General features: G+C 41.3%; 1 pseudogene; it reads right to left on the bottom strand.

The window, feature by feature from the left end:
• Positions 1–1,494: 1,494 nt before the first annotated feature.
• On the bottom strand, positions 1,495–2,973 carry LOC141848658 (protein LIGHT-DEPENDENT SHORT HYPOCOTYLS 4-like; annotated as a pseudogene).
• Between the last annotated feature and the right edge of the window lie 6,730 nt (positions 2,974–9,703).

Here is a 9,703-nt window from a genome sequence, read left to right as displayed (position 1 = left end):
TAGCTAGATGACAAATTTAATAGCAGGAAAAAGATAAAGATTTCTAAAAACTAAAATTAAGGTATGGTTAAATTAAAAGTGGTAAAGTTAGGTTACATGTTGTAATTAATTATATCTATGTTTGCAATTATATTGTATAGTATAGTAACAGTGAAGAACACAATAGCATGCTTATATTCTCTTCCTGAAAAGTTTTAGTACGATTGTATTAAACTAATGGAGCTTACATATTCATTTCTGTCTTGATATGAAAAATGTTATAGTGCACTCATTTCTTGATATATCCTTCCATAAACAAGACAACTATTTAACTGTATAGTTAAATAAACAGTGATGAGCACTGAACATACTTTGAGATTTTCATATGAACAAGAAAGTGTAATTGGAAAACATAAATTAAGGCATACAATTAATGGCTTAATTAGTTAATGACTGCTAAAAAAAACTTGTAGCTAGGTTTCATATTTCATGCATGGACAGAGAAGTTCTTGACTCATTAAAAATCATTATTGTAACTTTATTTTGGGAGGAGGAGGAGTGTAATGTACTATTATACTGTAATTAGCACGTGGTGATGTTTTTATTGATCAAATCAAGGGAATTTCTGAAGATAAACAAGCCAGTACGGTCAATGTAAAATACAAATTAATTACACTACTCCCAACTACTCTCACAGAGTGTTCTAGAGGCTAAAAATGGTTTAGTATTCTCGCAATGACAGTGGTGGCAGTGGTAGGATTTAAAAGGGTTTTCATCACTCCAAATCCAGTACATGACGCCAAACAATCGTAGCAAAATATTATTAAACCACAATCTTGTGTGGTCGGCCAGATTATATTTTACAACACAAATAATATTTATATTTTTATATTTAAAGATCATATCACATTCCATCAATTGATCTTTTTGGTACAGTACGCCCATCATAAGTAAACTGTTCATCCACTATTTTTTCCTAGTGCAAGCATTGATAATGAATTGGCATCAGCTTTTGGTTTCCCGAGAGAGCAAAAAGACTATGTTTTTTGCCAAAAGCGAGAACAAAGATTGCAAGTGTCAGATTATAATGAGAAGTCCTTGGAAATGGAAGAAGAATCCTATGGTCAGGTCTCTCACTCTTATGATGAATGAGAGAGCTTTGTTGCAAGCAAGGAAATGGAAATTGGGCAAAATCAATGGAATTACAATGGGAAAGTAACTGGGAAAAAAAAGAAAAAGAAAAAGAAGTAGCTGAGGATTTGCAGCACTGATCACTCCCAGTTGTGAAAGTTATAGATATGCGAGTGGCAGCCTGCTGACATGATACTTGCTGTGAGGTCTTCATCAATGTATCTATCTATAAGAAGGAAAGAAAGTTGCCATGATCGGTGATGACTGAGCGTCTTTCATTGTTTGTTCTTTAACTGTTGCCGATCACGTCATCATGGATCGTCGTCCTTTGCATGATCACAGAGGTTTCATGGCATGCATCTCTATTCCCTCTTCGGAGGGGAAGAGAAAGCAGATAGATTATTGTACCAGGCGTTTAGTTTCTTTGATTACATGCTTCTGATTAATATATATGAGTCGAGAAAATGTTCGATCGTCGGAAAATGAAGGCATAAATTAATGATAAAGGTGACCAAATCAGGAGACAGAAGGTAAAAATCTAATTAAAGCATATCTGGGAGGAAGGAGGCGAACGCATGATGACCATATATAGAATGGATCAGGCAGCTGCGGGCGGCGGCGGCGGCGGAGGAGGATGGTGTTGTTGGTGAGGAAGAGGAGGTGGCGGCTTCTTGCGTTTCTTCTTCTCGTAGCTGATGCCTCTGGCCTTGGACTGGACGTCGCGGACCTCGCGGAGGTAGAGGCGGACGGCGCGGGCGCCGAAGGGGTTGGTCTCCGGGCGGCCGCCGTTCTCCTCGTAGGCGGCGCGGAGGCGGCCGATGAGGGCGTCGAGGGAGCCCCAGGCCTGGCGGAGCGGGCAGGGGCAGGGCGCCGGCGGGCTGGGGTGGCCGAAGAAGGGGCACACGTGCGAGTGGATCTTGGTCTTCCCGAACTGGTCCAGGTAGCGCAGGAACTCCAGCACGTGCGCGCTGCTGCACTGCGACAGCGACAGCGGCGGCCGGTGGTTCCGCAGGTACTGCCCGAACGTGTTCCAGTCCCGCCGCTTCTGCGACTCATACCGGCTCAGCGAAGGAGTCGCCGCAGCGGAGGAGGAAGAAGAAGAAGCTCCCGCCGTGGCCGACGACGAAGACGGCGGCGCCACTTCCACTAAGTTCTTGGGGCTACTGTTCGGGCTGCTGCCCCCGCTGTTGTTGGAGCGAGGGCTATCAGGATCGGGCAGGAACTCCATTAACAACCCTCAGATCTCGTAAACCTCAACTAATCAACCTGCAAAAACGCACTCTAATTAATCAGATCCAACCACACGCGTTTGAGAATTTTCCATAATAATCCTCGTCGCGGTAATTAAACCAGAGAGGCAGGATCGATGGCGGTTAAAAAGGGGAAGAAGAAGATAAGAATCATGAGGGAGGGAGGGAAGGGAGGGAGGGAGGTTGATCACTGTACGTGGCCTGGGGAGCTGGGTCGCGTCGAGTGGGCTGAGGTCTGGAGGTTGTGAGAGAAAAAGATTCCGAAAGCGTACGGACCTCTGCAGGCAGGCATGCTCAGGAGATTGTGGAAATTTTGCTTGGGGCCTCACCTCAGGCTGCTCTACTAGTTCTACTTCAACTTGAAGTTGAAAAGCTGAAGGGACGGGATGATCCATGATTCATCTCCTGGGACCTGACCTTTTTGCACCCCTCACCAATGAGAAAATTCAGAAACACAAATAGAGAGAGAGAGAGAGAGAGAGAGAGAGAGAGAGAGAGAGAGTATGGGCTCTGCAAGACTGCACACATGCTAGGGCTTCTGTGTCCATGGAGACAAGCGCTTTGAAAGGTGATGTGACGGGGTAAAAGCTAAGAGGGTGGTGGTGGGAGCAGTGAAAATTAATGGTGGGTGCAAAGAAACATTATCAGCTCCACTATTAGTTTTGACCTGCAACAGGATCATAAATATCGTGCTTTTTATGAGCATTAGAAAGGCGAGATAGTAGATCAGCCGCTATACGTGCAGAAGATGAAGGAGGAAGAAGAAGAACTGGTTTGTGATGTGAAGCTTCATGTGAGCTGACTTAATTTTAAGATAATTAAAAAAGATTTGGAGAAAGCTTATGGAAAACTTAATTGGGACTTGATAAAGGATGCATTAGAACTAGCTAACAGAGATCCGAGGGGAATTGATAAGAATGATATGGATTAATGTGTTGTCCATTTAACGAGAGCTCTAGAGGGGTGAGACAGGTTTTCCTTTATCCCTGCATCTATTCATATTATACATAGACAGACCCTAGACCATTGAGAGGGAATAGAAATGGGGAGGGACAGCCTGACCTTGATAGACAATGGGTCTAGGGGAAAAGCAAGCTCTACATAAATGGAGACATCCTAAATGAGTTGTTGGTGCAATCAATTAATTTTGATGTTAGATCTATATATAAAAGGTTAAATTGAATAATGTATTTGATTAGTTTGTGATAAGTGTATGAGGGAACATATATATTAGATAGTAAGAGGAAGTCTCTATAAATGAATAGTGATTGGATGTGTAGGAAGATGAAATTTTGATAAAATAAGAGTGATACAAGATGAAGTCCTAGTTAGTAAAAGTTGATTGAAAGTTTGATAAAGTGAAGAAGACCCAAATAAAAGTCCTTGATCCGGTCCGAGATCAAATTGTGGGTTGACTCCTATCATATCGAGCTCTATCGAGTAGTCTCCTAACGGGTCGAGTTTCCGTCGTATCAGATTCCTGTTGGGTCGGCTTCTGTCATGCAGATCTTCTCCTATCGAGTCGAGTTCTGCTGTGTAGTCTCGTATCGAGTCGATTCCTGATGGTGATGACTGAAAGGATTAAAAAAAGAGAGATTATATAAGAGGGGTCAAGACATACCTTGACTTGACCCCTCCGATGTTCAAATTAGATATAGAGAAATAGTGAAGTTTTATGATCCACACCCCTTTATGTGATGACACTGTTATCTTATATAGAGAAGAATGAGGTGCTCAAGGTTCTTAGCAGACACATCTTTGTAATTAGCTATCTCCTTCTTTAATTGGCGTCATTATTAATGGTGACACCTTTCTGTAACATGTGTCTCCTATAACCACTACCTTTTGTAATCGGTGCTTCTTCTATTTTGTAACTATCAAATCGTTTTCCGAGCTTAGTTGAGATTTGTTGGTTCTACTTTGAAGCTGACTCAGAAAAACTTGATGGGAGCTCGACCGTTGATGTGGTAAGTTTTGCCCGGCCCGATGTGGCAGGGTAAGTCAATAGATCGCCCAACCTGGCCAGTCCCGGGGTCCACGGTCAGGGTGGTCTTGCCCGGCCCGACGTGGCAGGGTAGGTCAATAGATCGCCCGACCTGATCGATCCTGGGGTCCACGGTCAAGATGGTCCTAAGAATTCAGGCTCAGTCATCCGAGAGCGGTCCATCTGGTCCGTTCGCATGAACCTTCTTACCCGGATCATGGGGATCCAACACCCTGTTCCCCCGGCTGAACATGGCTGAGGCTAAACCCGAGTGGACGGATCAAAACAATAGATCCTTGATCAATCAGCCTACTTGGCTTACCCATACTCATCATCTTGCCCGGCCTGCACGGGCCTCTACTCTACCTACCCGGGCCAGCAGGACTACAGTCAATCCCGAGTACGCGTCGCACCACTAAATCATTTCCCAGGCCACCCGTCACTTAGCTCATCCCGGCTTGCTCAGTCTGCGCAACTTAGTCAAGTTGTTCATCTTACCCAGCCATCCCACTGTGACACGCAGTGTGCCCGGCCAATACTCACCATGATTATTCCCGGGTAACCCGCCTAGCCTGGCCATCAACAATCAACGCATTCAGACTGCTCAGTCTACCTGGTCTGCTCGACCATCTACTCCGTCCATTTTACCCGAATAAACCCGGCCATCGCTGGTCCCGGGTACCCTTATCCCACTCCGACTTCAGTCCCGGCTCAAGTCCTCCTATAGCATACAACGACAATACAGACAATCAAGCGTGTGAACTGTCATGCAGGGGAAAGCTATCTTCATATCTCCACGTCTCATCTCGTCATGGCCGCCATTTTACTACTTATGGCTAAACGACAAAGGTGATATACAGCACCACACCGCAGGGCAGTTACAAGCGTATCGCCCTTGCTCCGTAGATGCCACCCTACTGGCGCAGGTGTTAGACACGCTCAGGTTCTGCCGCCCCCGGATACCACCATAGCCTGCTCCCCTGACAGATGGAATGCTCTCTTCGAAGGTATATCAGTTCCCACGCAGGTATTGGCTCTCTATCGGAACTCTTGCATTCTCACTACTACTACGATTACTATTGCTACTTTCTCTTCATTCGGAAGACTGACTTGAGCGTCGGAGTGGCCTGCCGGACTCCCCGACACCAGCTAACCCGTTCATTCGTGGTGATCCTGCAGGTCCCCTTCCTACCAGGGCCCGCACAAGTTGAGATGACATCTTCTTGACCGGTGGGTTGACTGTTGTCGATTTTTGACCGGAACAACTGTCTTGTTGAATTACTCGAAAGAAATTATCTAACTCAAACTCAAGAGGAACTTATCTAACTCGAACTCAAGAGGACTAGTCCAACCTGATTCGAGCTCGCCTCAAGTTAGGATAAATTGGACCGAACTCTTTGGAAACAAACTCGGGCGGATTAGTTTCACCTGACCTGAGCTTGCCCCAACTTAAGCCTTCTTGAATTGAGTCCCGATTCGATTTCGATGGGTCAAAATTCAAATTGACCAAGCCCTAGCCATGCCATGTGGTATCCGTAGTTCCCTCCACATCAGTCCTAAAGATGGATATTCTATAATGACTCAATGGATTTCATTTGTGCAACACTACTAAGTATGAGTACACATATAAAATTAGAGAATAGATGGATAAATTAGACTTAGATGAAAGCCTTAAAATTGACTTAGTCAATGTTTCAATCGACTGAATTATGATTACCAATCAATTGATAATCAAGTCATCTCAATAAATGACCTTTAATTTATTAATATATACAAGTCGACTAGGTAGTTTGACTGATGACTCAATCAAAAGAAAAGATTATTGTATCATTGTCTCTATCGAATAATTGATTGGTCCTTTAAGTCCATTAGAATAATAATTAATTAATTGATTAATAAAATGGTTAATTTATTATAATAGTTATTTTCATAAGCTAGTGTTGAATATAATTGACTAATGGTACAAGGACTCAATTAATGGATGATTAATTAGTTGTAATAGAATAGTTAATTCATTATAACAATTGTTTCTAGAAGCTATTATTGAGGACAACTAATTAATAAGTACAAACAATCAATTAAAGTGAAGAGTGAAGAGGTTGCACGTTAGTGACTAGTTGATTAATGTTGAAAAGTAATTGACTAGTACAGAGTGAAACCTTCTTTCATTATAAATCATGCAACTATATTAATTATTAAATAGAATTTCATCCTACTTTTCTAATAGGTAAAGTTTATGTCATTGAAAAGTGGAGGTCTTGCTACCTTGAAAACCTCTTGCGCTACCATCTCCTCTAAACTTTGCTTCTTTGAATGATTAGTCCTTTGGATGCAACAAGACTTTGATACTAATTGTTGGATCGGTTGGAGAAGATGAATAGTCTTGTTCATAGCTTGTTTCTTGTTCCTACATATATTGTTACATAGGGGAAACTCAAACAAGAACTAAAGAAGAACAAGAAAACAAATCAAGCGTTTAACATGGCTCGACAGTACTCTTCCCTCGGACTCCTACTCTATGACTTAGGTGGATCACTCATTGAATGCACCTCAAACTTTCTCCTTCTTAACTAACAATTAGAGGTGGAGAATATTGAGATTGGTGAGAGTTACCAGGGACGATGAATAACTCCTTTTGTATCGATAGATTGTGCAATAGAAATTTAAAATACAATCGACGACACAATACAAACATGATTGACTTGGTTTATAACCTTCCAAAGTTGTCACATCCAAGATCTAATCCTAATGAACTATCACCATTAATATTTTCCTTTCTCAGATACCTTCGAGAGGCAAAAAAACCTCTTACAACTTGGTTCTTACAAATAATAAATAAGAAACTAAAATACAAATACAAATAAAAGTAAAATAACTTTACTAATGAAAACTTGACTTTAGATTGTCTCTTGATAATAAAAAATGTAACAACACTTTATCTCCAACTCCTCAAGAATGGATGCCTTCAATCTTCCTTGAAATTCTCTTTATAGGGTTATTGTCGGGCTAATTTTCGTTTATCAGTCGACTAGATTTACCTATCAAACTACTCCATCAATTTGACCATTGCACGCAGAACAACTCTATTACTAACTCAGTTTGACCACTATCAATCGATTAATAGACAACCAATCGAGTTTTTAGTCGATTTCTAAACCTTCTGTTCGTCATTATAGTGTCATTAGTTGACTACTAAACTTCATCAATCAAATAATAAATAATCAATTGAGTTTTTAGTCAATTTTTAAACCTTTTGTTCATAGCTACAATGCCAGCAGTCGATTAATCAAACTCATCAATCGACGGTACAGTAGCAAAAATACTACAATAGAAATTTTAAACTTTGACACTGTAGCAAACCTTATTACTGTAGAAACCTTAGTTACTATAGAAAATTTTAAAAACTCTCAAATTCTAAATTAAAGATTTGGAGTCTATCGATTGATCGATACAGTCTATCAATCAATTGATACTCCTATTTCAATCTTGCCAAAGTTGAATTCTTACTTTGGCTGATATCCAATTAATCTTAACCTACCTGAACTTTCTTTGTCCAACATTCGATCAACTTTGACTTGTGAGGACTTTTTGTTGCCTAGCATCCGGTCCATCTTAACCTATTGAGATTTCACACACCTAACATCAGGTCATCCTTACCTATCAGGACTTCTTCAATGCTAAACATCTAGTCTTCCTTGATTTATTTGGACTTTCACATTCACCTAACATCTAGTTCTTCATAACCTATTAGGACTTTTCATACTTGTCTAACATTCAGTCCTCCCCAACTTAACAGAGTTTGCATTCACATGTCAAGTGTCTGATCAATCCTGATTGGCTTAAACTTCACATCTCATGTCAAATATTCGATCATCCGTAATCCACTTGGACTTCTCTTTTCATGCTAAGTGTCCGGTCTTCCATGACTCAACCATTAAATGTCTTATCAACCATGACCCACTTGGATCTTCCTCTTGCCATTGGACTTCCAACCGTCAAATGTTCGATCAACCATTGACCCATTTGGACTTCTCCACCATCAAGTATCTGATCAATTTTAACCTACTTGACATCTCACTCAATCCAACTAATATATTGCTCAAACATCAAAACTCAAGCTTAATCAACATGGTCAACCTTGATCAGAGGTTGATTGCGCTGATAGAGAAACCTCTTATAATATATCTTTTACAAATGATGGAAAGTAAGCATAAGAAATTATAAATGAGAGCACAAAAAAGAGAACAAAACAAGCTAGAATAAATCTTCAGGTTCTTCCCTATACCTCCTAGATTTACCAACATATCAAAATTAACCTTCTCTATTGATCAATCGACTAACACTATTGATTTGATGCTATCAATTACATTGGTTAAATTAATGATAATTTTCTTTATTACCATTTACATTAGTCAACTAGTCTTGCACACCAACCGATTGCTTATATCATAGTCGACTACTCAATCAACTGTTCACTTGAACAAAAATATTCTACTTTTTTATTCTATTTTAAGTTGACTCCTCAATCGACTAATTTATTATCAATTAAAAATTCTTTAATACTATGATTTTAACTAATTTTTGTTGGGTTGCAAGGGTGCAAACATAGTCCCACATCTAAAGTATATGGAAAAGATCATGGGGTTAAAAGGATGTAAAAGTATCTCCATTGGTATGAGGTCTTTTGGGGAGAGCCCAAGAACAAAGCCATGAGGGCTTAGGCCCAAAGTGGACAATATCATACCATTGTGGAGATATTTTGATTCCATCAGTACTAACAAGTGGTATCAGAGCGAGACCGCTCTTCACTGGACTAATCGCCGAATGAGCTATAATCCAGATCTAACCATGTGGTTTGAACCTTAAAACAAAGAAAGTGGGTGCTCCCGTGTCTGAATCAAGATGATCAGACACCAGGTGAGAAGTCCTAGTAGGTCGGGTGGACCGAAGGGCAAAAAGTCCTAGTTGCGACTAGGTGGGAAGTCCTAGTAGGTCGGGTGGACCAAGGGGCAAAAAGTCCGGGTGGGAAGTCCTAGTAGGTCGGGTAGACCGAGGGGCAAAAAGTCCTGGTGGGTCGAGGGTCGGATGGATTCGAGGAACGTCCTATAGGTCGGGTGGACCGAGGGGCAAACGGGTCGAGGATTCAGACATTGAGGGGGGGCCTGTGGTCCTTTGTTTGAGGGGGGGATTGTTGGGTTGCAAGGGTGCAAACATAGTCCCACATCTAAAGTACATGGAAAAGATCATGGGGTTAAAAGGATGGAAAGTATCTCCATTGGTATAAGGCCTTTTGGGGAGAGCCCAAGAACAAAGCCATGAGGGCTTAGGCCCAAAGTGGACAATATCATACCATTGTGGA

Source organism: Curcuma longa, chromosome 17, assembly GCF_044706935.1.
Source record: "Curcuma longa cultivar G26 ecotype Majalengka, Jawa Barat chromosome 17, ITB_CL_G26_1.1, whole genome shotgun sequence".
In the NCBI taxonomy this organism is placed as follows: domain Eukaryota; kingdom Viridiplantae; phylum Streptophyta; class Magnoliopsida; order Zingiberales; family Zingiberaceae; genus Curcuma; species Curcuma longa.
This window is presented reverse-complemented; position numbering and strand designations above follow the sequence as displayed.